We start from the raw sequence: 25,157 nt of genomic DNA, 5'->3' as shown, positions 1-25,157 counted from the left end.
GGACTGCACCTCTCACTCACTCTCAGCGTATTACTGTTACCCACACTAACTCTGTTTACAGGAATTCCAGCTCCTCTGTATTCTGATCAGCAGTCAGAGGCTACATGCGCACACACACACACACACACACACACACACACACACACTGCAAAAATAAAACAATGCAACAACGCGATCGACTTTTCTGCGAAACGTACGTGCTTGGCGTACAGACCCGAGTCTCCGGACGAAAAACACGGCGGCCTTCTTGCAGGAGATGCGACAGGGAGCCGATACCTCCAGAGAGCCCCGGCGCAGGCGGGCGACAGAGAAAGCACATAAGGAATCATGGGAAGTGAGCCTCTAGCTCCACAGCTCCGCGATGCGAATGCAAACACGCGAGAAATTCAAACACCGCCACCACAGCTCTGAAAACACGGACCTGCGGGGAGCACAAACTGCTTCGTCGTATGAAGATGTTAGGCTGCCTTAAACAAACAGCTCCGACAGAGACGCCGGATACCAGGCAGAGGCAGAAAGTGTTAAACTTCTTTTTTCCATTATAATTCCAACGGTTGACACAAGACACACACCTGCACGCACGCATTGTCTGAAGCCGCTGCCGCCAAGTGGGGTCGCGGCGAGCCGGGGCCTAGTCCCTCGCAATGCACCCCAAGCAGGACTCGAACCCCAGACCCCCCCGGAAAGCAGCCCTGGCCAAACCCGCTGTGCGACCGCGCCACCGCACCCCGCACCCGCATACAGTTGATCCATTTCATTCCCCTCCGAGCAGCGTTCAAGTCTTGTCAACAATATACCGACGCCCATGCGTAGTACATGCGCCGGCCGGAAAGCTGGCGACAGAAGCGCTGTGTGAAATTTCAGCCATTTAAAAGATTATTAGCCATTTTGAAAAGAACTAAGAAGTGAACAGTAAAAAATAAGCACACGCTCGCGCAGAAAAAACCTCAAGCAGGGACACAAATGAATCTGGAAATGGAAAATAAACTGATTTCACGGTGACCTGTTGCACCACATGGGGTATCTTCCTACGGTTGCCAATTTAAATAAATAGCTTAAAGGCACGGCCGACAAAAGACCGGCAATCCGGGCCTGCATGAAAGCTCAATTATACACCGGGAGAGCAGCCTGCAAATGTGAGTGTCAGGCTGGATTACGGATTAAAGACTCTCAGACACATTGTCCTGCAGCGATTATGTGTCACCCCTTAAACCGAGTCAAACAATCCCTCCTATTTGCCCATGCGTGTTCACGAGCTCGCGGACAACGCGGGCCCCTGACAGAGACGTCTCGCGCGCGGCCATTGTTCTCGGCGCATCACCTACAGCTCCGCGCGGCTCGGCTTTCGCGGCGCTTGCTCCGCTGGCTGGGTGCTCCACAAAGGAGCAGCGGCGCGCACCCTTCACCGCCGCTGTCCTCGGGACTCGTGCACACTTCGAGGGCAAAGAAAACGAGCGTAGCACCGACAAGGAGACAACATCTTGTATTTGTTTGAGCTTGGGTACCTTAGGAAGTTGCACGCAAAGCAAGGCCTCGAGCGGCTGGCTGCTCGTAACCACACCCCGTGTTCGAGTCGACAGGCCGTCTTATTTCATACGCTTCTATTGCGTTGACCTGCGATTCGCTTTGGACAACAGGGTCCGCACACACACACACACACACACACACACACACACACACACACACAGACACACACACACACACGCAAAGCAGGGCTATGTGAATGCGAGGCTTTGGAGACGCTCCAGTTCATTACCTCGCTGCTAACGCGGTTAAAACCTCAACAGAAGAATCTAATGAGGAGAAACTAATGTCTCTCGCAGTAAATCAGAGTGGAGTCTATATATATATATATATATATATATATATATATATATATATATATATATATATATATATATATATACACACGTGTACATATTTCATGTAACATATAGACTCTCAAATGTGCTCTGGTGGCCAACCACAAGTAAACACAAAAGTAAACTGAGGTAATCTCAGCAGCTAGCACTCGGTTAATAACACAAAGCGTGGCGATTCGAAAGGTACCGGCCCACGCTGTGTATACATATATGCGTGTATGTATGTATGACATGGTAAAAATATAGAGTATAAACAGCTCTGGGCTCTGGGCTCCAATGAGAGCCCCTTCTCCAGCGACCATCAGGTATTTATGACGCAGGGAGTGGCCGGGTGCGCTTCAGCAAGCCGTCCATGCTGCCCTCAGTGTTGTCGCGGGGGGCACCTTTGGGAGTTGAGGGGTGGGGGGGATTAAACATCTCAATTATAAGCTGCCCCTCGCCATAGCAACCGTAGCAGAATGCATGGGTACAGATGCGGTGTTCTCCGTTGGGACGGCAGAACCGCATCTGTGTGTGCCTCGGTCTAAGCGACTAGGGAGGCTGGGGGCTGGCAGTGCGCCAGCTGAGAGAAGGACCCACCAAAACAGACGTGCAACGAGCTGTACCCGGGACGCGCAAGCCCAGCGAGAACCTTTCGCCACACTTAGCATTGTTAACCCGGCGCCAGGTGTCGTGATCAGCTCCGTTAAGTTTTTTGTTTACCCGCGGCTGGCCGCCAGAGCAGGTCCGAAGCCCTACATGCTATCATTTAACTCTGAGCTACGCCCATCAGCGTCATTATCGAGTCAAGCAAGCGCTCGAGCATCATACTCGAGTGGGCTGTTGCCACGGCGCTGGCTCCATTAAACGGTGCAGATGCGCCAATTTTGCCACTTATACGATATTTACATTGGAGACAAGCTTATGATTTAATGAACTACACGTTCAGCATCGCAGCCTCTTTAGAATATTAATGCAGCATCTGGATGGGAGCTTTCCTACGACAGTCATGAAAGACATACAAATGTGAAGGAGAGTACAAGTATGAACTTTTCCATTCGTTTCCCTCCGGTTGATGGCAAAAGTTCAGATTTAAAGAGCGGAACGCGGAAAGGAACAAGGCCAGTGATGGGCGGTTTGCTTTAAGCTGACGCTCAACTGGGGCTCGTCTTGGTTTCTGCACTCGGAGCGTCTTTGAAGCTCACGCAACGTGGAGCTTCCAGACTAATTGAGTCCACAGAAAGCCCAGTAAAACGCTCAGAGGCACGTAATGTCTCAGGGGTCAAAGGTTAAGCATGTGCCCAGATGCAACAAAGGGCCCAGGAGGGCCTCAGCCTGCTCCTGACTCCCAGGTGGTTTAATTGTTCGCTGCCATTAAGCCGCACATGAGCACCTTGGCTTTTTCAAGTCAAAAGCAAAGACAGAGAGAAGGGGATTTCTGTTATTTCTGTTTTGTCGAGCAAGATTTACATTTGTGATCTGGTCCCATCTCTAGACACTCCCTAAAAGTACAAGAGAAGCCTCATTTGACAAGCCACAGAAACTTACCCGATAAGATAAACCCCTAAATGTGTATTTTCGGATCGCAAAAAATAAAAAATATTATGCTGTTTCTAATAGGAGAAGTACAAAGATGAGATTAAAAAAAAAAAAAAAAAACAAGCCTCATGGTATGTCGGCTGGGGAAGATGTTGTTTTATAGCTGCGTGTTTAAGGAAGTCGATTTGCACCTCTTCGTGTCATCCCTTGCCACACGGGGAGGCTTTTTATTTGTTAGCGGGATGCAAAATGTCACGTATATGTATGTACCTTAACGGAGATAAAAAGGTATCACCACAGGCATGCAATCCAGAGGTCCTTTCAAACAATCAGCGCACAGAATCTGATAATTTCGGTCTTGTGAAACAGGCTTCTGTCACGATCAAAGACGCCTCATCGAAAATGGGGGCGCTTATCTCGCTGTTGCTGCAAATATCAAATAGCTAAAGTGCACTCCCAAAACACAAGGCTTTTACCGAAAGCCCAGCTGCGTAAGGGCTTTCTATAGAGGTGCAAGAAGCACTCCGCCGCAAATAATGACCTGATTCCGTTCTTCATCGCGAACCGCTAACCTCCCAAACCGATGCTACGAGATTATAATAAAAAGGGATTTGAATGACACGGAGAAAGGCTCTCTCTAACGGACTGGATCTGACAATTTAAATGGTGGAAAATCATTCGCCGTTGGCATCACGTTACTGATCGGTGAAACTAATGAAATTAATGTCTAATATGCAGTCTATTATTTTGGACACATATCCTTCTCGACAGAGTTAGCACAGGACGGGCGGCCCCCTCCTAGTTTCCCACGGGAGACTCGGGATCCTCTGTCCAGCTGGCTCCATAGACCCGCAGCTCCACGTCGGATAGAAAGCGTGGCGGAGACGGTCTCCGCGGCGAAACGCGCTGGCTTCTTCCCGTTCCTGAACACGGCGACGGCCGTTTGGTACTAGAGCGCGGAGACGGCCCGGCGGCCACTTTGGCTCGGCCGCTTCGTACCAGTCGAACGCGAGAGTGTCGTTTGGCTGCGCACCCCATCGCACCGCCCTGCATAATTACACAACGTTTTGGCAGGTGAGACCGTAGGTTGTGCGGCCTGTGTCCATAAAAGCAAGAGTAAACAGATTAGTGAGGAGACAAGTGGGACCTGCATGGGTCCCACTTCCACAGAAAGGAGCCGTTTGCTCTGATCGCGCATTAACGGTAATTAGCGTCGAGCAATCAGCCAGCGAGTGTGGGCGTGGCCTCCGATGTCAAGTAGGCTTGGGCTGCGGCGCCGCTGTTCCCGCCGGTGCGGTCTCATTCAGGCAAAGGCAGACATCGCGACGAAGCAACCCTCAGCAACGGAGTCCCGGGCGAGGCAAAGGAACGGAGCTGCTATGCCTTGCAGCCATCGTGCCGCTTCGCCTTGGGTTCTGTGGGGCTCGGCACTGTGACGCAGCAGGAAGCGCCAGTGCCTCACGGCGCCTAAGCCGCGAGTTCGGATGCGGGTTTGGAGCCAGCTCTGTGTGAAGCTTGCATGTTCTCCCCGTGTTCATGCGGGCTTCCTCTAGGTGAGCCAATTTCCTCCAAAGGTGTGCTTCAAATGGATCGGCGAGTCTAAATTGCCTCGTGTGTGTGTGAGACAGAGAGCGAGAAATCATGCAATAGACTGGCATCCCACGCAGGGAGTACCCTGCCTCTTGCTCTATCCATCAAGGATAGGCTACGGACCAGCCCGATCCTCCGCTGGACAAGCGGCCATTGACAATGCATGGATGGACGGGAGAAACGCCAAGATCCGACTACACTCTAGACGAATTGTTTTTGTTTTTCCGAGTGCGAGCCATTCCGCTGAACCTTATCAGTTTCAAGTTGAATGCCATCTGTAGCGTTGTTTTCCTGGGCAAAAGGCTCGTTTCAAGGATGCGGAGAAAACCCACGGCACGTTGCTGATAAAGTAAACAAATGCACGCAGAGGACCGAGCAATTAAACCTTGGGGGGCCGCCGGCTCAACACGACAATGACGCTTACAACAGATTTATCTGGCTATTATACCTCATATTGCCGCGTTCGAAACAAAGCGTGATCCTGGGTAAATATCCAGCAAGAATTAGAAGAAAATGTTTCGCGGTGACTTTCCAGAGCAACAGAGTGCGATCTTTGCCCATCTGCAGATACTCTCCTCGAAAATATTCACACGTTCTGAATAAACGGGAACGCTTCTGACCTCAGGAAAACAATTAACAAGGTGGAAAAAACGGGCACGAGAAAGCAAGTCGAACTTGTGAGTACCATTACTAATATTTGTTCGACCCCTAGTGTCGGCCCTGGAAAAAAAAACAAGAAAAAATTCGCTGTACTCTTGACTCTGTTTGTGTTTGTGGGGAGAAGGCATGTCCCTACGGTTTTGTTGCAGGGAGGCAGAATTAGCATTCCGGCCCCGTCGGTGATTTCGCACGGCACAGAAAGATCCGCTCTCGAGGAGCCCGCAATGGCAGCCATCATCAGCGCCGATAAAGATCCTCCCCCCTCAAGGCCGACGCGATAAGGGTTGCTCTTCGGCCGCTCCGTCTTCTCGAGGCACTGTCCCGCTGACCTTCAAAAGCTCCAGCCACCCTGGGATGCCGCACGTGGACGCAGAGGCCTTGGGAAAAGCGCGGCGGAGGCGGCGTCTGATGGAGAGGCTTTGCTGCATCAAGAGAAAGGGATGAGGAGGTGGAACCACCTGCGGGAGGATGTTCGAGACAGCGGGGACCCCCCCCACATCCCCCTTGTAAGCCCTCCAGGCCATGGCAGGGCAGCTGGTAGAAGAGTGGTTACAGCTGCTGTCTTTGGATCCAAAGGTTGCAGGTTTGAATCCCACTTGCAGCTGTAGTGCCCTTGAGTATGATATTAACCCTAAACTGCTCCAGTAAAAATTACCCAGCTGTAAAAATGGGTAAATGATTATAAGTATTTACAGATGGGTGGCACAGTGAGTAGCGCTGCTGTCTCATTGTGCCTGGGTAGTGTGAGAGGACATGGGTTTCATCCCTGCTCAGTCTGTGTGGAGTTGGCATGTTCTCCCTGTATCTGTGTGGGTTTCCTCTGGGTGCTCTGGTTTCCTCCCACACTCCAAAGACATGCTGTTCAGGTTCCCCCATAGTGTGAGAGCATGTTCCACTGATGTATGGATGAATGACCCAGCGTAAGTAGTGTATCTGGCAGTGTAAGTCACCACCGTGAATAAGGTGTGTGGGCTCATAACACTACATACTGTTCACTGGAAGTTGCTTTGGAGAAAAGTGTCTGCTAAGCAAATAAATTCAAGTAAGTAATTTAACATTGTTAAGTTGCTTTGGAAAAAAGTGTCAGCTAAATGAATAAATGTAAATGTGTCGCCTCCTCTGTGGCCAACGGCTGGGTGACATCAGCAAAGCCCCCCCCGACGTGCGCACCCACTACACCATGTGAAATTCCCAGACAAGACATCTGCTGCTCTAACTCAGCTTTCAGGACACGTTTCTGTTTTCACGTTCTCAGAAAAGAGAACCCCGGAGACGAGCAAAATAATTGCAGTGAGGGAAAAAGGAGAGAAAATTGAAGAACACATCAGTTTAAATCCCCGGAAAGGGAGCTGCTGCCCGTGCCCTTGGGGGGAGGTGCTTAGCCTGAACCGTCAGTCAATATTCACCTGGATACAAGCGGCGGGCTGCGAGTCGATCCGGCACCAATAAAGACGGCCTAAATGGCGACAATCAAAGTGGCGGCGCTATTTCCGGCCGCGGGAGGTTTCGGCACTGAGCAGGAGGGTCACGTGACCGTGCAATGCCGTCAACAGAGGGAGGAGATGGGCACCGCGGCGAAAGGCTGCTCCCTCCGGCAGATGGGAGACACCAGAAGTACACGGAGGAAGGCGGCCGAGCGTCGCTCGCCAGTCCCTCGGTCACGTGTCGCTCCTCGTACCCCGCCGGCTTTCTCAGAGTCCGGCTCCGTGAGCAGCGCTCTAGCCGTCGAGGACAGGAAGCAGGAGGCCGCTGCTGCCGTAGCTCGGAGAGGGAGCGCCGACGCGCCACTTGTTTTGGCCGAGCGCGGTTATGAGGAGGAATGAACCGTAAACTGCATCAAATTTTCATGCGAGCGTCGGCGCTCGGCTCGGAGCCGCATTACGGAAGCAAAGCGGCAGAAAATATCCTTGAGGAGCAGGCGGAATGAAATCTTTGGTTTATTCATGCAATGCAGACGGGGGTTGGGGTTGGGGGTGTAGAATAATTTAATCAACTTAATTAGGAAGTGCCGATGAAATATTACACAAACGCTCGTTTTCCGTCTGCGCAGCACGGCGGTAATGCGATGGAGGAACATACAGTGTACCGCGGTACCACCCTTCCACCCTTCCAGACTGGCTCTCCTCTCCCTTCCGTCTGCCTCCTCGGTCAGGGGCAACGGCAGGCTGAACGCGAGACTATCATTATTCTCCTGCAAAGTGTCACTCAGGCCTCCCAGAGAGCAATTCAGACCTGTGCCCTCCCCTCCCCTCCCCACCGCCACCCACACTCCTTGGCTTACAGGAACCGGCTAATCCTCCCGAAGCCCCAGCCCCCGAAAGGACACACAGCGGTGTGTGTGTGTGATCACACCGAGAGAGGGCACTACCCTCGGGACGCACCGCGCCATCGCGATCGAGAGCGGCACGGGCCGAGGGTGGGAGACGTGCGTGTTCGGCCGTACGCCGGCACGTAGCCCTGCCGATAACGCGATGCTGAGCCGGCATTATGCAAAGCAGAAGCGCTGCGGGTTTATTTTTCTCTACCTCAGTTTGCCGGATAGTTTTGCTCAGGATCTCGGAGCGGGAGCCGGAGTCTAGCGAGGGCCAGTTGAAAAGGGCAGAGTACCAGGGTAAAGCTGGCCGAGCCGCCAGAAGGCCCCCAGAGAGCATCTTGACAGCCATCGGCGTGGCGGTGGCCCTGCGTAAGGGGTTCGACTGATCGCTTTTCAGCCATGCTGTTGTGTGTGTGTGTGTGTGTGTGTGTGTGTGTGTGTGTGTGTGAGAGAGAGAGAGAGAGAGACAGACAGGGCATGTCACCTTGAATAAAAGGAAGCCGAAGGGTCGTCGCTCTCCGACAAGATCCTGCTGGCTTCGCAATAAAAACACCGCCGTATATACAGTATAAATATACACCCACATTTACCAGTGAGCTGCTGTCAGCAGTGTGCACGTATGACCCACTTACACACGTGTGGGGACACACAGACGCACACATAATTGCACAACACTCCTCGCCCTCAAGGCAGAGAAACATTTGGAATCGGGAGTGAATATTTGACGCTCCAGCACACCGCCTTTCCCCCGAAAGCGCGCCGCAAAAACGCAGTAAAAAATATTAATCATACGCGTTGCCAGAGGATGTCGGCGGAAAGGGCCATCGGCGGGACAGCTAAATAGAGCGTTCCCGCTTTGTAGCGAAATCGCTGGGAAGTCGGACGATTTCGAGGGGTTTGATGCGGCAGAGCCGCCTCTACGGAGCCGCCTCGACCGCGACCGCGCCCGAGAAGCACGCGCTTGCGCTTCGAGAGCGGGTCATGGAGGAAGTAAACCTTTACCCTCCCGCTTCACACTTAAACTTTTACTGAGAAGTCCATTCTCAGCCGTTTTGTCGTTTCATGCCAAAAAGGGGAAGGTGCAGTGATAATGTCACAGTGCGCTCAAGAAATGGACCCTTACAAGTATGTTGCAGTAACACAGCTCTCGCGGAATCTCTGCGGTCAACAGGTGGCGTAGTGTTTAGAGTTGCGGCCTTGTACTCCAAGTACCTGGGTTTGAATGACCACCTCCTGCTGTAGTGCCCCTGAGGAAGGTACTTACTCCAAACTTTCACTTTCTGAACCGCTTGTCCCATACGGGGTCACGGGGAACCGGAGCCTAACCCAGCAACTCAGGGCAGAAGGCTAGAAGAGGAGGGGACACACCCAGGACGGGACGCCAGTCCATCGCAAGGCACCCCAAGAGGGACTCAAACCCCAGACCCACCGGAGAGCAGGACCCGGTCCAACCCACTGCACCACCGCGCCTCCACTTACCCTGAACTGACGTAGTAAAATTTACCCTGCTGTATAAATGAGTGAAATCACCGTAAGCGGCTTATGCTTGGAGAAAAGCTGTAGCTAAATGAAGACAGTAACTAAGAGTCGCTCTGAGGTTCTGCTGCCCTGAAGCAACCGCTGCGATCGCCACACACACACCATCATCTGAAGCCGCTTGTCCTATACGGGGTTGCGGGTAGCCGGAGCCTACCCGGCAACACAGGGCACAAGGGGACGCACCCAGGACAGGATGCCAGTCCATCACAAAGCACCCTAAGTGGGACTTGAACCCCAGACCCACCGGAGAGCACAACCTGGTCCAATCCACTGCGCCACTGCGCCCCCTCTCTGGCCAACGCTGCCAGGGTATTTAACGAAATGCAAAAACACGATGTTCGCCAAAGGGGTCATGCTGGCACGAGGCGCTGAGGGCGAGGCTTTGGGCGGCGAACCGGAGGAGAGAAAACGGCGAGGAGGCCCACGTCTTTCTCGTAGCGCGAAGGCAGACTCTCCGAAGACGAGGGGGGGGGGAACATGAGATCTGCAACGCCACGCTGTCATCCAGTAAGCGTGCAGCCCCATTATTTATTTAAAACGTCCGACAGCAAACCTAACAGAGCACTCTGGGGGCGGGCGGGCGGGCGGGCGGGAGGAGGGGTGGGCAAAGCTTTCTGGGAAAAAAAAAAAAAAAAAAAAAATCAGCACTGCTGCTGCTGCTGCAGTCTGGAAAAATGGAAGAAAGCTGTGGCGGGATCACCCTCGCTGTGCCTTCCTCCTCCTCCGCCTCCTCCGGCCGGCCGCAGCCAGGCCTCTCACCCACGATGAAGGCCCGGCGGGGAGGACGATATGCTCGCATGCGCATTTCAAGGGGTGAAAGAATCTTCGTGATGCTCTCCTATGATTCATCTTAATGTTGACATATTCGGGCGATTAGCAAATCCGCACCGGGGCCCAAACCGTCCTACGACACACTTCCCTCGCTCCGCTCGCCGTGTTTTCCGAACGTGCTCGATTGTTTGTTTTATTTCTTTCGACAGGTGATTAATAACCACCGATCTTAAAGTGCCAGCTTGTTTTTCATTCCATTAAAAGGAAGGAAAAATAGAAATTGCATTTTCTTAGCACGGGATTTTTTTTAATTTTTTTTTTTTTTCAAACAGTCCTCTCAACGCACACGTTACATAAACCAGATTGAAAGGCTCTTTATAATAACTACTCATTTCAAACAGCCATTGCAGAGGTCACTGAAACTATTGTTATGTGTAAATTCTTTTGCTAAAATAATACGCACAAGGGATCTTGGCAACCGGCACAATCCCTGATGCATTGCTGGACAATAAATAACGTTAGAACTCACTTTCCAAAACGGTCGCGCCGCCGCATCGGCCATCATCTCCACACACGCTTTGCGAGAAACGGTGTTCGGGCGATGGCTTGCAAGACCGCTCCACCAACCCCCCGTCTCATGCGGAGCTGTCATCTTCTGGGCTGCGACCCCCACATCAGTTGAACACCATTCGACGTGACTTCCCACGCTGCTCCGCTACCCACAGTACCGCATGAGGCCGGGGGCCAGAACACCCATGACGGAGCTCTCCTCCTTCGCTAGCTCACATGTGCCCACAACGAGAGCCCCCATCCCTCGGCCTCCACCCTCGCACGGAATTCTGTGTGTTATTACGCCCCCGAAATCCGTCCGCCGGCTGAGGGAGGGGTGCGCGGCGCCCCGCTGTGGGCGAGGGCTCTACTAACTCTCAGCCCCTTAATCGCCGCACACCGCAGCAGCTCCCCCAAAATCACCATCATCGCGCTCATCATCATATTCCCCACATCACACACCCCACACCGCCATCATCCCCCCTGGTCATCATCGCCCTCGTCGCGCACCACGCCGCGACCGTCGGCCATCGTGCAGCTCCTTCCCCGTCGGCACCGCCTTCGTGCGTGAGGGACGAGGGAGACGACGAGCCGATCGCTGTCCCGCAAACGCACACCTCGCACGCGAAGACGCTCGCAGAACGTGAGCCCGGCAAGGTTGCGGGGGGTCGTCTTCAAGCGGCGCAAGCTTTCGGATCTGTACGCCACGCGAGTCACCGGGGATCCGCGTTTAAAGCATCCCCAAGCTAAATAAGTAATGACGCGCTACGCCAAGCGGTGCGACCCCCCGGTTGCCCGGCTGTGTTTGGATCAGGGTCGACGGCGCGACCTTCGCGTCCCCGGTGCGAATCGGGCCCATCGGACTCCTGTCCCGAGCGTGCTGCTCTGTCCACCACTCAACGGATGTACTGTAAACAAGCGTGACTGACGTGTACCACGGTGCTTACGCAACCCGCACAGCAAACTCACTTTATTTCGGCTATGAAAACCCCCAACACCGCAGGCTTCGGACGCAACGCCGCTATGGGGGAAAAGGACCGTGCGTTTTACAGGGACCCGCGGGCGCGGTATCGGCGCTGTCCAGCACGGTGCGTTATACTCCCGAAGCAAGTATGAAAACAAACATAGCGTATACGTACGCGCGTTATTTCCTTTTGCGACACGTGGCGAAAGGCAGAGACGTGATGACCTTTACGGTTTCTGTGCAGCACAACTTTCCCCAACACAGAGTCGCAAGCGTGTAAATTTAAAGCCCTCATAATGATAATTGAACACAGCGATGCTGTTGTGTTTCGGAGGTGTTTTTCTCTCTCTCTGTGTGTGTGTGTGTGTGTGTACGCATGCAGGAAGACACCCAACGCAAGCTGTGCCTCCCAGGACTGGCAGCACTCCAGAGCGAGCTCCGTCTGACAGGCGGAAGCTGGGGATGGACGGCTGTCCCTCGTGGCTCGATTCGGGCCGGCGTGCGCGCGTTAGTTCTGGCACCGGTCCGTGTCTGAGCGGCGCCCGCAGAACTGCCCTTCGCTCAGCGCCACTTCCCGGGTTTATCGAGGCTTGTCGAGGCTTGTCTGCCAGGCGTTGGAGTCCCTGGCACCTGGCAATTGCCCCTTGTGTGTGTGTGTGGCCTCCATTTGCTCCACTGCAGAGGTACACATCCCCAGCAACCCACCGCAGCAGATAAAACGCGCGCGCCCCGGAAACAACGCGAGGTCGACGGCGGCGGCTCAGCGGGCTCGACGGACGGAGCCCGACGCGGACCGACGAGAGCGACGGCGGACAAAGGACAGAAACGTGCGCACAACCAGGGCTAGAGGGAGAATTCCAGAGTCCAGCTCTCTCCTCAGCACCCCAAGAGCTGAGTGTTTTCAAACACATATCGATGATCAAAAAAGCTGCTTTACAGCACATGAAAACACTGGTGTTCAAAGAAACGGGACAGATGGGCCTTCCCAGCTCTGGGTCATTTGAATATAAAACCACAAAAAAAAAAAATGTGCTGATTCTTACAACGCTATTCATTCAGAATAGAAGGGGGAGGCTGGTTAGGGGTTTCGACGCGCTAACCTTAACGTGTTCCATCGGATGAGGGTCACACCCCCTATCCGCCATCACCCGCGAAGCCTTTTTCCGCGGTGGTGACCAATACGTCGGCGTTGCTCGGGGAACCCGGGAGCCCGGGGAGGATCGCTTCCAGGTCAGCGGAGGATGACCGAACGCCTCCCCCTCCCTCCCCCGCCCCCAGGTGACGACCATAAATGTCATCACGGCACGGCGCGCCCAGCCAGATCGAGAAACCGGCCAAGTGGCGTCGTTAACCCTCTAACCAGGCGGTGCGTGTGCCAAAGCTGTCCTCAGCTGTATGCCACGACAAGACGTTCAAAAGAAGAAAAAAAAACTTGTTTTCAAAAAGCAAGAAAAGCGTAACGGCACAAATTGTCCAGGAGGAGTTTATTTCTTACCGTAGCTGCATATCTAACCCCGCAATGGCCAACTGATTCATCTTATTGTGCCAGAACTGATAGTATTCAGAGAAGGATATTAACCATAAAATGGGCTTAATTTGGAAACAAGGCACTGACCAACGTCGGGGCGATTAAATAATTTGCAACATCACATTCTTTCCCCTGGAGGAATTAGAAAAAAACATTATTTTTTTGCTTTCCATCTGTTGTGCCCCAGTTTACTTATCATCTGTTTCTGCACCGAAAAAAAAAAAACTTTTTTACAGATTCTGACCCCAGTTCTACAAAAAAACACACCATAAGAACACTGGACACCAAAAAAAAAAAAAAAAAAAAAATTATCTTATTTCAACCCTCATAAGACACACACACACACACACACAGACGTGCATCACTTGCAATCCCATCACCCCATTTGTACCTCGCCTCTCAAGCTCACAGGTCCACGCGGCCTTATCTCTATGAACATACTCCACAGCACTTGTCCGTCCCCACCGCAATACCACGGCTGTCATTTAGCAGCTAATTTCTGCTGTAGCCCTTAGCCCACTGGTGGCAGAGTTAATGAAGAAAAACGTAGAAATTAATAGAATAAATTAATTAGAATTCAAGTTTCATCTAAAGAAGGCGTCAAACCCCCTGCATCCCAGCCGCGTAGACAAAGGATCCCCGACACCTTTATTAATTTAGTTACTTGGCAGATGCTTTCATCTCACTTGCAAAGATTACAGGTATACACATTTCACACTCACCATCATTTAATGAAATTAGTAATAGTTTGTTGTCTCTGCGGTTTCCGAAGGGGAAAACGGTGGCAACCTCTGGCACCCACAGTATCGGGGCTTGCGGAGATGAAGCTGCGGCGGTGATGGGATCGGCGACCCCATTCGATGATGAGCATCCTCCGGGGCGAGAGGACTCCCCGCCCGGCGATGCTCAACTCCTCTCCCTCATGCTTTTCTATGGTGAAGGATGTGAGCCAGCTGCTGTCTCCTACACCAAAGACCACGGTAAAAAAGGAAAGAGCGCAACCCAAAAGCAATCTTAACGGCACCACTGTGGACTCTGCGTTGAGGAAGGACGGAAAGAGGCAGAGAGAGACCCTCGAGCTCCACAGGGGAAACAGCGCAGGGGTGAAGAAAGCCCATTAACCCATATTTAACATGTGTGCCAAAAAGTGTGTTTTTGCTACACCATAAATCCTGGCTTTTATTTACTGAGTTCATAATGCCACACATGTTGTAAGGGAAGCTTTCATCAAGGAGGGGGTGGGTGGTGTCAACGCAAGCAATCAGTAAACACTTTCTCCTCGAGGAACTCCCCCCCATTTCTCCTTTACAAAGGCGTTCTTTGAATCCCCTCATTTCTCTATATTTACCCTCTGCGGTGAAGCATAATTAGGAACATCGCCGTCAAGGATTGTTTCCTGGCTGGGAAATCAATCAGCGAGCTCCTGACTCTCAGATAAGGCTCCGTCTTCTCTCTCGGAGCTGCTGGGGATGGAGGGTGGTAGGGGTGGGCTGCTGGCAGGAAACTGTGTCGCAGCGTATGCCCCCGCATCCCCATCTCTGACCTTATCGACCCCCCGCAAGACGGGCACGCAAGATCACTAAGCAATGACTCAATACGCGTGTGTATGCCACCAGAACTGAATCCAAGAAAAGCGCAAAAAATCCTCAACTCAACACTCAACGATTTCAGTGAAAGCAACGTCCGTACAGAGAGCTCCACGAGGCCGCTATGATAGAGCGCTATCCTTCCTGGACGCTGCTAATGGGACTGCTTCTAATGGCTGCATTGCATCGCTTCAAGACAAGCCACCGCTGTGCACATTAATCATAGACCACGGAAACGGTCCGCCCGTGTGTCTGTGTTAGTCTCACTGGGAGCAGAGCGTTCGCAAATGTACAAGTGAGGTCTTTCCATGTGTGCGTGGTTGTTTCAGATGCTCAGGATTTTTGCTTATTGGTCCAACGTGCCAAAATTGCTTCCAGTCGCAGAGAAGCAGGAGCTAGACGAAGAAAAACAACATTAATTGTACAGCTGCTACTTACAAAGAGCAGTGACTCCAACCCCAGTCGTTCTGAATCTCCAGGATTCTTTGGATCTCAACACCAACACCCTTAAAACAATTACCGTTTTAAAAAACAAGGATGGCAAAATCACGAAGAACTTGTCAAAGAGTCCAAAGAAGTGCAACAGCGACATGACAGACATGGAGAAGTTTAAAATACAGAGGTGCAGCTAACTACGTCCAATTAGCCTGACAGCAGCCAGTCCTTTCAGGACCGTTTAGCCACTAATCGCTCATCAAAATCACAGGAACTAATTGCGAACCAGGATACATATGTTAAGGTGATAAATAATTCAAACCTCCGTTGAGTGCCTTTCATCTTTTTCCTTAATCTTTAAAAATAAAAAAAAAAATTAAAAAAAATAAAAAAATAAAACCAGGACGGCTTGGATGTTTCGTTCGATCACCGACGCCTCCTTGTTAGGACCGTCTCCGTACAGCAGAATCCTTTGAACATCTCAAGACCGTAAAGACACATAGCGCCTCTTCAAAAGTCCACATGACTAGATTGGGGGGGGGGTGAAATCGAAATAAATGCTAATATTTTCGAAGGATCCAAAAGCGCAAAATAAACAATTTCCAAATCATGTAAAAAAAAAAAAAAAAAAAAAAAAAAAAAAAAATCAACACGAATTAAGGCTGCACCTCAACAACCAAAGAGGAATCGACGAAAACAAGCTCGAGGTTTTGATTTAAAGTCCTGAGCTACAGAGCCGACCAGAAAGTCACGATTAAGCTGTCTTCAAAGTGGTTGAAATATGATGTTCCTGCCATAAAAAATAAGACGCGGAAATAATTTTAATAGGCCTTTATATTTTCGACATTACACGACTGTAATTAATAACAGGTCTTTCCTTCATCTAAAGAATTAATAAATCAATTTGCTTATCATTACTTCTTGGAACGATCTTTAGTTTTATTGCTTTAGTTTATTTCCTAGGCTGGAAAAAGGCTCAGTGGGTTCACTGAGTTAAGTCCAGCGCTGAAGGTTGCGTGTAGGACCCAGGGAATGTTCTCCGTTCACCTGGATTGATCTGCCGTCGATCCAGCTTCTCTGCACCGTAATGCGCCGCCCTCCCGACCGGGGTTTATAAACTGGGACTGGCTCAAGACCGGCGTAACCTTCACAGGATATGCGCTTACTAAAATTTGATGGATTTTGCACGTTATGCACACAGTGTTGTTTGTTATTCAAATGGGCCCACTTTCAAATGCCAGAAAAGACTGTAGCTTTTATCTAACTATAATTTTAATTTGTGGCGTCCCAGGAGTCCAGGGCTTAGCTGCCAATTAGCTTGATAAACGTAGAGCTTGCAGACACTCTGTCCGCCATTCCCACAGAAACAAAAACCATCAGTTGACAATGGGAGCCAAGTAGGAGGAAAAGCTCTGGGACAAACACGGCAACAAAACAGAATTTACAAGTAAATCATTTTGCATTTAAGCTAGACAAAGACGCGGTTAAAATCGAAGACCTGTATCTTCAGTAACCCGTATCCATACCCACATACTGATATATCTGAACACAGTTCACACTATTGGCCCCAAACCACCATGACCCTGCAGAAGTGGCTGACAAAAGGAAAAGGGAGGAATTTTCTATTTTTTTTTAATTCAAAATATGTATTTCAACATGCTGCATATTATTCGGATCCATTCAAGAGACATTTTAAAACATTTCGATCTAATCTGAAATGTATTATTTTGACACTGTTCTGTAACACCTCCATCAATGACATAATGCGTGTGTATAAGATTTCTAGAAACTGACATTCTATTACTGCTTACCTTAAAAAACACACCAGTCCAGGAGACAAATCTGAATATGATAGTTTCTAGAAACATGCAAAACAGTCAACAATGTGGATTAAACAGAAAGGATTGTCTCAAAACATAATCTCATATCCATTTATATTTCTAGAAAGAACGAATTACACAACGTGACAGATTTATACATGACCACGTAAAATCGGCAGCAGGCCCAGGACAGGCCATCTCTAAATCACAGCGCTCCACTACTTTGTAGAGGGAGGACGCAGCACCGCCTTGTTATCGCCATCAGATAAACAGAGTGGTCCAACTGGCTGGACTGGAAAAGCGGGATGCGAAGCTGTGCGCCACAACAAGTAAAACCTTAAGAGAAGAGCTCCGAACTGGAAGTCCCACGAGTGCAATTATGAAGGCCATCAACGGCCAAAATTGAGCTCAAGGTGGAACGTGGGGGGTGGACGGGGGAGAAAACTGAACAAGGAAAAAGTAAATAAGAGAACCGGGTGGACAGAAGCACGGGAAGCCAAGGGTCAGCGTGATGTCTTGGCGAAGGTTCGATTTCACATCACCCCTAGGGGCCAGTTTATGAAAGGGTGAAGGAAGAAAGGAAGAGCCCCGCAGAGTGCTCGCTCCCAGTGCCATGCTGATTCACACAAGTGCCACGCAACCGCTACACACCAACTGCTTTGTCTCACCACTCCACTTGTGAAATCTGACCATGGATATGTAATGAATGTAGAGATAATCCCCTTAGTTTGGCTTTAGCTCCATCCATGACTTCACTCTGCAGAACTTTCTTTCCCACCCTGTGTCAAGCATGCCATCTCTCACCACCCCCATGGCCCGTTCCCCTACAGAGTAAGCAGTGCGCTAACAGAAGGCACTTGCCACAGGAACTCAGTTATTACAACTACAATTACTTCCTTGCCGGATGCATTTATCCACGTTCGCTCCAAAGTGGCACAGCAGGTAGCGCTGGTGCCTCACGGCTCCTCGGCTGTAGGTTTGATGTGGGTTGAGTATGTGAGAGTTAAGAAATGTGTGCCCGTGAGATACTGCCAGAAATGGACTACTGACCTCTCTACAGCATACCCTGCCTTACAGCTTATACTGCTGGGATAGGCTCCAGACCACTGCAACCCTGAAATGAAGAAGAGGTTATTCATAATGGGCAAATGAATTGATTTGCACTGTTTGACGGTGCCAACTGTTTTTACCGAGACGATTTGGTATCCCAGCAAGATTGGCTCAGAGGGCTTGAACCTTTAGCCTTCGGCTCATGACGGGAATCCCTGCCCTCGGTGCCCGAACGTTCATTCGTCTAGGAATAACCCGAGCAGCAAAGCGGTGAGAAATTAACATGATGAACACCTGGTACACGCTGATAAAGGTACATGGCGCACGGGCATCGGCAACTGTCAAAGTCACGGGCCAGCAGAGCTCGGAGGGCAGAGCTTTTATCCGGACTTTCATCTTATTTATAGGTCTCATTTTCTTCGTTTTTAATTGGGCAGCATCTCACCATTCTGGGTGTGCTTTCTGCATTCCTATAATTCTATTGATTATAAACTCTGAATACGCAGACCACTGCTATGAGAACAATGCGAAGCAGCATCAATGGAGAAAAATGTTTCGAAGAGCGCGCTCCAAGAAGCACAGATACATGCACGCGGGGTTCGCGATGCAAATAAATGAAGCCACCGATCAATGGGACCAACGGGCAACATTAGGAGGTATAATAGCAGGTATAATAACAGCCTTGTCTCCAGCTGCGGCAGTCAAGCGAGGGTGGGGGTGGGTGGGCGAGGCAGGCGATCAATCAACCCTTCGGAATCGGCACGACGTGTGGGTGCAAAGACATAGCGGAGCCGATGTTCCTATCGATGTGTACAAACTTTCATAACGAGCGGTTCGAATTGCGAGTATCGAATATCACGTCTCGGCTCCACGCCTCCTGCATTCAAATGGGCTGTGAGCGCGGAGCTCGAGAGCCGTTCCTCCGTTGCCAAAGCCCGGCATCAGCTGCACGCACACCTGTTGCCGCGACGCCTGCGCCCCTCCCTCACACAAGGGCCCCCATTGTGGGGCTAATCCCCCAGGGGAGGCTAATCCGGCTCCCCGCCCCTGGGCGTGCGCCTGGAAACGGAATGGAAGGGAAGGGCAGGGCAGGGCGAGCTGCTGGCATCGCCGGCTAAGTCCCCCCACCGCCCCCATCCCGCTGACTCTTCCGCCTAGAGTCCAAGGACGCTCCCACGCACCTGACGAGCGCGAGCCCCGCCGGCGTGATCGGGGGCCCGAGAGACAGGAGCCCCCGTTAATCACGTCTCACCTGCTACGCCCCGTTCGCTCAGGAATCGAGCTCCGTGCAGCCTGTCGTGCTTCGCGCCAGCGTGTTCGCTCGTTCGTTCGTTTGTTTGTTTGCTCGCTCACCCATCTCCGTTTCTTCTCTAACAAGGAGAAGAACAGAAAGACGGGCTGCGGAGAACAAAGCCGCCACCACGGATGCCGACGATCCGACGGAAGCGGCGGAAGAGGGGAAGGCGGCGGCGTCGCGGCGCTGCTCGATCCGATTCGGCGCGTATCTGCCGCGCTTTCGTTCACGGCAGGGCGGCCTTCGGGACACGCGGCGCACGTGTAGGGCATCACCGCCGAGGCTCTCGTATTCGTAACAGCTAGTGAGGGGAGTCACAGTGGTGACATCTGGTTTCATTTTATTTCCAGAAATGAACTCTTTAGACGCATATGTGGGCTCAACAGAGCTAAATACCGGTGTAGAAACTGCAGTGGGTTGTGGTTCTAGGCCCAGCACACAGAGGTAATGTTTTATCTTACAACACAGGGGCCCATCCCGTGGTGCTTAATCCAATATCTAGGCAAGGAGACAAAATGGTGAAATGGTCCTCCATTGACAATGATGTGGGACAGATGGTTGCGTAGCAGTAGAGCTGCTGCCTTTGGACCCAAAGGTTGGAGGCTCGATTATCACCTCCAGCTGCAGTACCCCTGAGCAAAGTACTTACCCTAAATTGCTCCGGTTAAATTACTCGGCTGTACCTTAAGCTGTACGTCGCTAGAAATGGTAGAGAAGATGGCGTTCGTAGCTCGGGTTGATGATTCAGATGTTCAGGTGTTTGCCAAGCTTGGCATTCAGACTGCACAGTTGAGGTGACATCATCAGTGCTTGCTGTAAGTCGCTTTGCGGAAAAGCATCAGCTAAATGATGACCTGTAAATGATATGACCACCACACCAACAATCATTCTCCATCAAGTAACACACACTCACACCATCTGAGAGGACAAAGACGGCCATCGGGAACTCGGAGCTTGAGAGTTGCAGAATAAAGGCAGTTTACAAAATGATGGAAATAAAACTGGACTGAAACAAAAGTGACACATGCCCCACAGGGTTTATAGCTTGGAAAAAAAAAAAAAAAAAAATAAAAAATTAAACACACTCCCAGTGGACGAGCAGCACGAGACCAGGGATGGATGAAGATCACTCTCAATCGGTGAAATAAAGCTTCTTTGATCATAGGCAGGGTGCGCAATTTGTCAGTGAGGGTCTGCGCCAGCTGATGGGAATATTTTACGTGTTTAAACGGTGCAAAGGCACGCAGACAGACTCCTAGGGACGGAGCGACTGCGACTGAAGCGCGTCTTTGAACCCGGGCTGCTCCCGTCATTCGCCGGAGCACGTTACGTGCCAGGAAAAGACGCGCCGACAAGCGACGCATTCAACGGGATTTAACTTCCCGCACAGCAGGGGCACGGCTGGGCTCTCGGGCCGCTCGCTTGTGTCGTTACGTTTACTTGGCTCCGTCTCTACCCGTGTGCCGCGGACGCTCGAGTGCTGTGCGAGGCAGCGGCGCTCCGTGCCTTTGCGGCGCTGAGAGGACGACGCTCTATAGCTGCGCGCGCCCGGAGCCGGGCCGACCGGACGCGCGGGTCACCGGCCCGATCCGCACGGAGCGCCGTCCTCGTGCACCGCTCCGGCGACCTCGCGACGAGCCGAAAACCGCCGCCCCCCCCCACCTCTGCTAATCAGAACCCTGTAAATCCAAAAAGCCTCCCTAGCATCTCCATGGTGACCAGCCCCCAGCTGAACAGATGGCCCCCGAGTGGCAAGCGGCAATTAGAGAGGGAACGGTGGACCGAGCGAGGGAAAAGTGGGTCAGCATGGGTGGCTTGGGGTTGGGGCGGGGGACTGTGTGCAACTGTGAGGATGTGTCTGCTGCAGGCCTGAAAACACATAAACACGCATGCTCATGTGCACTCTTGGGTGCAAAGCGCTTACACACACACACACACACACAGACACATCCACACGCTTCAGTGCCTCCCTCACTCCCAATGCATCATCCTCATGGGAACAGAAATACCCTCTCCACGCCCCTCACATCGAATCAGAGTAACGCGTTGGGCCGGGGGGAAGTGTGTTTGGGGAGGGGGTTGGGGGGGGGGGGGGGGGGCAATGCATGATGAGCAAGGAGCCGGCCTAGAAACCGCGAGTGAATTAATACATTATAAAGCAGCTAAAAAGCAAACGCGGATTATACAAACCGCAAGTCTTCATCAACGGGACGAACCCCCCGTTGAAACTCCAGCCCACCGAGCACTTCGGATTAACGTCGCTGGGTGAAAGAACCTTATCTTCCCAGGATCCCGCTAATTAATGAAAAACACCAAACGAGCAAAATATAAACACCACTACCCATGCCACGCAAATCCAATCAGTTGTGTTCCCCCTCGGTGTCCCAACCAGGGAGTTCGATGCCCTTCCTTCCTACCATTCGGAGCAAAACCGACACATCGACAGAGACTCGCTTATTCGTCAACCCTCGTTGGCCAACGCTGTTGCGATGGGGCGCTTTTAAAGACCCCATCTTACCGGCCTCCCGCATCGGGACGCCAAAAGGACCAAAGAACCTGGAAAGGGCTGAACGAAGCTTTATTAGCAAAAGCCATTTCCGTTCCAGCGTTCCCAGGGCGATCTCTAACGGTGCTGGAGCCTGGAGCACGGTCGGGTCGCCCATTTACACAATCTCAACACCGCCACCCTCGCTCGGTCCTCGTTCTTCCCCGCTGAGGCGCAACGGAAATCCTCCTGCCCTTCCAGCCATCAAACCTGCAAACCATGTTTTACAACTTGGCAAGTAAACTATTAACTAATTTATTTAACAGCAACTTCCTAATGCAGTCAACCCAGACGGTCCAGTAGAACTTGTAGCAGGGTGTTGTGAAAACCGAGCGATTCACCGTTGGAACTTTTGTCGGCGATCTGAACGGCCGTTTGGATTTGGACCAGAGGACTGCTGCACGAAACGAATAAAACGAAACAGCCTATAAAACGGTAAATTTGTTCCAAGAAAGAATATGGTGTCTTATGGTTGTAGATTTATAGCTGACATATAAAGCACAACAGAATGTGGGGTCATAGGATAGCTGCTGCTCCAAGTTCTGTGTGTGTGTGTGTGTGTGTGTCTGTGTAACTTGGCAAACTGGGGAAAAGAGTCAATCCCACCGCCCACAAACACCCCCCATCTCCCCACCTCCCGCCCGCAGTAACTCTTGGCATATGCTACAGCACAACAGGGACTTGGACGGCAGCCTAATGAACATGGCCAACCCATTGATTTCTTTCCCAGGTTTAAAGCGCTTTCTGGTCCCTCCGCCCCCACGTCCCTCCGGGTCAATCCTATATCCAGGCATGAAACGCGGCAGCCAGGTGGACGCTCCCGGGGGCCTTCTTGGTGATGTCCCGCGGACGTGCGGACGAGGACTTGGGGTAAGGAGGTGGAGGAGCAGCATGTCGCTACAAAGTGCGAATTCAGGCTAGTCCGAGTTGGTCCTCGAAGAGCTGCAGAAAGAGAGCGCCTGAAACCGGGTGCTGCCGCTACGCTGGGATCATCATACGTGCAGGAAGCCAACGATGCATAAGAGCGACATTTATCGGACACTTTGTACCGCTTTGCAAGAGGTTGCATCTCTTTGTTTCATGCCTGTGAATTCACTGCTCTTATAACATTCTAGAAGCATTAAGTAACACGTGGCAATTTTAAACTATTTATATGTTTATAAATAACACTGTTTTGAGAATGTTAAGCCGGGTAATCTTACTCTATCAATCCAGGGTAAATACATTGCTCGGAGCACTACTGCAGGAAAATGGACTTGAACGTGGGTGTTTTAAGTGCAAGGCAGCAGCTCTAACCACTACGCCACCTGCTGCACCTTAAAGACACCACACTTCCACTTCTCTCTCCTTACTGGATTTACTGCATGGAACACATCAGCTGGAATGTGCTATTATAAAAAAAAAAAAACTCTTCTTAAATTTTTCTTTTTAAACTGGACAATAAAAGAGATGAAAAGCAGCTTTCATGCAGTGTTCTGCTCATTTTACTAAGCAGATAACAGGCCATTTGTCTTGACAGTTTTGAGAGACGGAGCGAGGCCTTGATCCAGGCTCTACAGAATGACATAACTTATTAGTGCGAGCGCCAGCGTGGCACATGGAATCGCGGCGCCGTCCCTTCTCCTCCGCATACCCGGCCCAGAGGCGACGGCACCACCTCTGCACGCACACCTAGAGGGGAAGTTCATCCCTTGCCACACCGTGGACCCTCAATGACGCTTACCTGATTCTGACTCAGCGTATCAGACAGTTTTCACATGAATGACTCGCATTTGTATTTGAATTTTTCTTTTTTTTTAAGTTTATCACAGTTGTACCGTGTTTAACTGTGCGTAGAATGCGAGGTGTCCTTTGTCGGCCTTGAAGACAAGATGACGAAGAGGTGGCGAGAAGGCCGGCGGCTGGAGACTTCGCCGCCGTTTGATGCGGTACGCGGATTTACACAACCCTGGAAGTAAAACTAACAGCAGGCGCAATAATGGCTCTGTTTCTGCACACTTTCACTCTTCCTATAAGCCATTTCTCCCACCGTACAATTTGTTACATTGCGATTCTCCTGCTTCTTGCGGCGCGAAAAAGTAAAGAAAAACTACCGAGATAAAGAATATCATTACAGCACCTATTTCAGCCATGAAAAGCAGCGAGGTGTATTTACACAGCATTTAAAATGAGTTTTGACATTGAATAGAGGAACAGGAATGAGCGGGGAGTAGCTTAATCTTTGTTACGCTTTATCTTCTTTATGAAAAAAAAACTGATGAAAAGACGGTGTCATATTGACGCACACTTAAGAGTTATAAAAAGTCCGGATATTAAAAATTGCAAACTCCCCCTTTAAGGTACAATTCACACTGGCTATATTGTCCATACAATTTTAACTCACTTGTGAAAACCTTGAAACCGCTCATGAATTTTGAATTAATAATCATGTTATTACTTACAGGTACCTGACAACATAAGAGAACCACCTGGAGGATACAAATGGTACGATTTTTATTATTCTGCCTTCTTATCTGACACGTTTATCCAGCGGTGTGGTCCTCCACGTGATCGGCGTCCCGTCATGCTCACAGCCAAGTACAAAAATGCTGGGCAGATCCAAGTTGCTCCTGACGTTGGCCATCATGTGTACTGTTTGAGGTGCCGACGATTCACGTGAAACAGCCCCTACGCTGATGCTGAAATAACCGACGGAGGGAAGGACATCGTCCCGTAGATGTAGCCCGACGCCCGTACATCGATTCCAGGTTCAAGGAGAAAACGCAGCAAACTTCCTTGAGGAAGAAGCAGGGAGTTTAACCCAGAAAAGCACTTCAAAGAAAGGGTAGCGGGTGGTTGAGTTATGGTATATAACCCTCCCTTGATTTCATGTAAAAGTGCAAAGTGTTGAAAGAACAGAAGCGGTGGTCGGAAAATGTACAACGGTCATGTTTTCTCCAAAGCAACTTAAAATGTACCCATTCACAGAGCTGGGGATTCTTTTTTTTTAAAACTTGATTATTCAGGGTAAGTACCTTGCTCAAGGGCATGATGACAGGTGGAGGGATTCAAACTTATTACCTTTAGATACAAAGGCAGCAGCTCTAACCACTATCTGCTGCAAACCCAAAGGAGTCTACACATCTGCACATT

The 25,157-nt window shown here is 51.0% G+C and overlaps 1 protein-coding gene across 3 annotated transcripts in view; it reads right to left on the bottom strand.

Annotated features, from left to right (window-relative positions):
• Positions 1 to 25,157, bottom strand: part of nectin1b (nectin cell adhesion molecule 1b) — a 142,344-nt gene that overhangs the window by 102,142 nt on the left and 15,045 nt on the right. The window contains exon 1 of one of the 3 annotated variants that reach the window (XM_029255693.1): positions 12,868 to 12,934. The exons of the other annotated variants lie outside the window; for them this stretch is intronic. The gene's annotated coding sequence lies outside the window, so the exon portion shown is untranslated. Of the gene's footprint in view, positions 1 to 12,867; positions 12,935 to 25,157 lie in introns of those variants that run through there. 3 annotated transcript variants of the gene reach the window in all.

Source organism: Scleropages formosus, chromosome 10 (assembly GCF_900964775.1).
Source record: "Scleropages formosus chromosome 10, fSclFor1.1, whole genome shotgun sequence".
Taxonomy (NCBI): Eukaryota; Metazoa; Chordata; class Actinopteri; order Osteoglossiformes; family Osteoglossidae; genus Scleropages; species Scleropages formosus.
The sequence above is the reverse complement of the archived record's forward strand: the minus strand, read 5'-3'. Positions and strand labels throughout refer to the sequence as shown.